Below are 6,116 nucleotides of genomic sequence, written 5' to 3'. Positions count from 1 at the left end.
GGATAGGATCCTACAGGCTGAAAATGTGAGTCTGATGTCTGAGTCATTGCTGCCGAGTTGAGATGTGATCCTCTTGACTCCCCTATGATTTGCACGTCCGGGATCCCTGATGGCTGGGAAGTGATCATTGGAGTATCAAAGCTCAAGGATTTGGGCATCAGTGGTGAATGATCCTCTGCCGCTTTCTTTTGTCTTTTGAGATCTCCAATTTCCCTGAGGATCCTCTCGTTAGTTTCATCTTGCCGCTGCATACGATCCTTCATCTGCAAAATTAAAGCAAATACATCACTAGTACTGGGAATAGAAGAATTCATAGCAGAAGAAGATAGAGGTTTAGAGAAAGTGGGAGTTGATCTCTTCTCAGTATTTTTCTGAGATCCTGCCGGTGGAGGAGGCAAGATGATCTGTGATGAGGTGACCGCAGACATCGCCGTGGACGTGTTCTTCAATGATGAAGCCATGTAACTTTTTGAAATGATTTCGAACAAAAGATTTTCTTATGAATGAAGCACCAATTGCCCCACGGTGGGCGCCAAACTGTTTTGGTCAAAAATCACACAAGGATAATGTAACCAAACTTTATGTAAACGGGGTATGATGCTTGGTTAATTATGAAAGTAAAGGATCACTTCTGTGATAAAGATGCAAAGACACAATGATTTATAAGAGGAAAAAGCCCTTGATCAATGGATGATCTCCGGCATAAAAAACCTCGGGTGATGGCAACTACCGATCACCAACTTCAATATAATAAAAATGTAGTTACAACTTCGGATAGTAATGAGCTGAGTACAAGGATCACTGAGTGTCTAAGTGTTTGAGAGTTGTGTCGTATGTCGTGTGTCGTGTGTCTTCTTCCGAATGAGGAAGAGGGGTATTTATACAAGTGTAGGTGACTTATTTTAGGTAAAAGGACTAATTATCAGCTCATTACCCCTTTAGAAATAAAGACAATCTAGCCTAAATTGCTGCCCATGAATCAAGCCATGTTTCCATATCCTGTGCAACGTCCTTCTTCAATTAAGCTCTTGCCATATTTGTGAAGACGCGTCCCTGGATCATGATGTCTAGAGCATATCCTGCTAGATGGTCCTGCAAAACAATATTGTATTAAGCGGAAGTGGCCGTTAGTATGAGGATCACCATAATGTCCCATGATCCTGATCCTGGAGTCCTGCCGAGGATCACTGTCTGCCAAAGAAATAAGGATCACTGGTTAGGATCATGTGTAAGGATCACCTATAATAAAAATCCAGCCCTAACAAAAGGGTTAATGATCCTTTTGTTAATAATATAACCTTAATCTTTCTGGCTTATCCTGTGTTGTTATCCTTTATTTATCTTTTTAGTTTCCAATTGTTTTTGTAGTATATTTGTTTAAAGTGGCAAGAGTTGAAAATATGTTATCCAAATTTAGGATATGATCCCAGATCAAATATCCTGATTTTGAAAGTTTTCAAAGTACTTTAGTTCAAGGATCATAGGTTTGGTTGTCAAAGTATAATGTCACACCCCCAAAATCCACCTGCGGAGTATCACCGCTTGGGAGCGTGACTGACCAGGATCAAGCCACCAATCATATTGAACATGCAATTAATATCAAGTGAAATAAAAGTAAACCATCCATTCAACACGAAAGGTGTTCAAACATAACCATAGTTTTAAAGTGTAGCGGAAGCATAGTAAATAAACCAACAGTAGTTAACAATTTTAAGTGTCATAATAGTTCAACAGGAAAGCCACGATCCTTGTCCACAACGACCCGCTTCTCCAGTGCAAGCTCCCAGTACCTAACGATCTGCAAGGCATGTAACAGAATGATCAACAAACTAGTTGAGCGAGTTCACAGAAAGTAAATGCGTAATAGTAAGTTTGTTTGTAACAGGTGGCTCTACTGGGCCGATTGTATGTTCTATTGGTGGTGGTGTTCCACGTTGTATAACCACTAGACTAATCGTATCTATAAGTATCCTTCACAACCGAGGATAGTGATCAGTATAGGTATCCTGCACATCCGAGGATAGTGATCAGTATAAGTATCCTTCACAACCGAGGATAGTGATCAGTATAAGTATCCTTCGCAACCGAGGATAGTGATCAGTATAGGTATCCTTCACAACCGAGGATAGTGATCAGTATAAGTATCCTTCACATCCGAGGATAGTAATATGGTAGTCTAGTCATAGTGTCAGTAGTGTATCTATTCAACCTTATCCTTTCAATCCCATTCCCAACACCCCGGGAATCCCATGCCTTGGTAAGAGTGTGAACTCACCTTGGTTTGCTCGGTATGCTATGCTCTAGGGTTTATCAAACGTCTAAGTCCGTCACACACGACCTAAGTACATTGCACATGATTTGATGTAAGTGTTTGAGATCAATTAGGGTTATAAGTCTTGGTGTTCAATCGACTGTGTGTGATAATTGATTACATACCGACCTGACGTGGCTTGCACATTCATACAATAATACACAGCAATTATAGTAACATACGGTATCGTATCATGCAGAATAGAACACAGTTAACACTTAACAGTTAACAGGGTTAATCAACTAGACTTAGCAGGGATTCATATACTTTACATACGTAGCACAGTCGACATATTTAACGGCGTTATCTACCTTACAGATATAACAGTTGGTCACGTCAACTTTTATAACAAATTCAACTTTTATAAAGCATAGAACTCAAACAACATTACATTACAAAAATTCGGACAAAGTGTGAGGGGTTTTAAAGCCATGAAACTCGGACTACTTGCCTACAAAACTCGGACATAAGCATAAATGAAAGGTCGGACCACTAGTCACCCATTTAAAACTCGGGCCTTGAGTCATTATAAAGTCTTTACAAAATTCGGACCATAACATGTCAAAGTAAAAGAACTCGGATCCTGTTAACCTTTAAAACTCAGATATCATGCTAACCACTAGAACTCAAAATAATTTCCCAACTAAATTCTTCAGTCCGCCCCCTTATCACCAATTAGAAAATGTGGCCGCTCAAACCTACCAATCGGAAGTGACAAGGAGCCGCCCACCCCACCAATCGGAGGTCACACACATGACTCCTTTATCCATACTTGCCGACCACCACATGAACTAGCTTTTAAAGAAATTGCTACTATTTTGATTGGGTCTCTTTATGTTACAACCGACAACTTATCCAATGGCACCCACACACAATATTAATTTATGCACAATATAAATCACACACATACACTAACAATTCATGAATGCCTAATAGTTTGCAACCCATATTATTGGACCAACCATAAACAGTGGCCGACATCAAAAAGAATGGCACAATTGACTTTTGTTATTTTGTTATAATTGTAGTTAGTTCATTTTTTTTTTCTTTTGATTGGACCAACCCCTTGGCCGCCAAGTTCCCCCAATAGTATAATTACTCTTAATTTCCATTTACCTATAACAACAATTCATGTACAATACAGACTATTATATCCGACAATTGACCTTTAATATTTTAGTGTGCAATATACCAATCGAACCCCCTTGCTTTAGCCGACATTTTGAAGCAATGGTTTACAACCATTCAACCAACCTATACTCACCAATCTTATATATATGAATAAACTGAATGGCACATGCGACTATAATATAAAAGTAATAAACGGTGGCCGACAAATCATATGATAATCATCATCGCAGAAACATGCAAGCATATAGTTTAAATAACCGTTTTGAAACACAAGAAATCAGATAAAGACTGGCACTAACCGCGATGCATCAAGGGAAAAGATCTTGTTCGTTCTTTGAGGGTTACCAAGTGCCGTCGATAGAGAAAAAGGCTCTAGGGTTTTTAGAATTCAGTAACCGTTCTCATGTACACAACTTAAATTAATATAATTTCGTATAAGGGTTTGGGCCTGCAGGGCTTTGGCGAATCGCGGGCCGACGAATCACATATGTTTCGTCGAATGGGTTGGTGGCGAATCACATCTCAAGTCGTCGGGCATTTCACGATTTAATCAGTCTAGGTGTTTTTAATAATTCTAATATTATATTTATAACAATAAGTAATCATATGTATATGCATCATAACAATACGTTTCATTAAAACACGACGCGTACAGTTACAAGTCCAACAAGTCAACCAACTAAACAGTCGAAGTCCACGTGTAGTAGTGAGAAAGGGAAAGTCGGAAACTCGAGTTGTCACATTATCCCCAACTTGAAAGAAATTTCGTCCCGAAATTTAGTATGCAGTTACTGAGGAAGCTAGGTAAGTTGTATCGTTTACTTGTTTTCCTGGGGTGTCACATCATCCCCCCGTTGATTTGGAATTTCGTCCCGAAATTCAGTAGTAGTAGCTTCAGCCTCAGTAGTGGATGCATTGGTTCGAATAACTGGGGGTACTTTTCTGTCATCTGATCTTCGCGTTCCCAGGTGTACTCTGGGCCACGTCGGGAGTTCCAACGAACTCGAACAAGAGGGATTCTCTTGTGTTTGAGGACCTTACATCCCGGTCCGTGATTTCAACTGGTTCCTCGACGAACTGCAACCGCTCGTCGATAGTGAGTTCCTTAAAAGGAACTATAAGGGTCTCATCTGATAGGCATTTCTTCAGATTCGACATATGAAATACATTGTGAACTGCACCGAGTTCAGGAGGTAGGTTTAATCTGTAGGCTACTTTGCCAATCTTTTCTAAGATTTCGAATGGTCCGACGTACCGCGGATTCAGTTTGCCTCGTTTACCAAATCGAACCACGCCCTTCCAGGGTGAGACTTTAAGTAAAACCCGGTCCCCGACCTGAAATTCCAATGGCCTCTTACGCTTATCCGCGTAGGCTTTCTGACGGTCGCGTGCTGCCGCCATGCGTTGTCGTATCTGTGCAATCTTTTCTGTGGCGTCCACTACAATATCTGGACCCGTAATCTGACTATCCCCCACCTCTGCCCAACAGAGAGGTGACCGGCATGTACGTCCGTACAATGCCTCGAATGGAGCGGCTTGAATGCTGGTATGGTAACTGTTATTGTACGAGAACTCCACCAAAGGGAGGTGCTTTTCCCAGCCGTTGCCGAAATCGATAACACACGCTCGAAGCATGTCTTCTAGAGTTTGAATAGTTCGCTCAGACTGCCCATCCGTCTGAGGATGATATGCTGTGCTCATGTCTAACCGTGAGCCGAAAGATTTGTGCATCGCTTGCCATAGCTCTGACGTGAATCGTGCATCCCGATTCGAAATGATAGGGGTTGGCACTCCGTGCCTCGAAACAACTTCTTTCAAATTGATGTCTGCTAAGGTAGAAAACTCATCCGTTTCTTTGATAGCCAAGAAGTGAGCAGACTTTGTGAGTCGATCAACGATCACCCATATAGTATCATTCCCACGCTGGGATCTAGGTAAACCTGTAACAAAATCCATGGAAATCTCTTCCCATTTCCATTGAGGTATCTTAGGCTGCTGAAGTAGTCTGTGGATCTCTGGTACTCTGTCTTGACTCTCGCACAGGTCAAGCACTTGCCGACGTAAGTAGCGATGTGAGCCTTCATACTAGGCCACCAATATGTAGTTTTGAGATCGTGGTATATTTTATCCGACCCTGGATGTACCGAGTAGCGGAACTTGTGTGCTTCGTCCATCATAAGCTCTCGTAGACCGCCATAGAGTGGGACCCAAATACGCCCTGTTACATAGTATGCGCCGTTTTCCTTTTGTTCCATTCGTTGCCTTGAGCCGCGTAAGGCTTCAGCTTTGACGTTTTCTGGTTTTTAGTGCTTCTATCTGTGCAGCTCGTATCTGTGCAGGAAGACTGGACTGAATAGTAAGCTGTAGCGCTCGCACGCGCTTAGGTAGAGTGTCTTTCCGACTGAGGGCGTCAGCCACAACATTGGCTTTGCCTGGATGGTACTTGATGGCGCATTCATAATCATTCAGTAGTTCAACCCATCTTCGTTGACGCATATTCAAATCCTTTTGCTTAAGAATATGCTCGAGACTCCTGTAATCGGTGTAAATCGTGCACCTGGTACCGTACAGGTAGTGTCGCCATATCTTAAGCGCGAAAACAACAGCTCCCAGCTCTAGATCGTGCGTCGTGTAGTTCCGTTCATGAACCTTGAGTTGCCGAGAGGCGTAGGCA

The sequence above is a fragment of the Helianthus annuus genome, chromosome 11, assembly GCF_002127325.2.
Source record: "Helianthus annuus cultivar XRQ/B chromosome 11, HanXRQr2.0-SUNRISE, whole genome shotgun sequence".
Taxonomy (NCBI): Eukaryota; Viridiplantae; Streptophyta; class Magnoliopsida; order Asterales; family Asteraceae; genus Helianthus; species Helianthus annuus.
Note: the sequence above shows the minus strand (reverse complement) of the source record.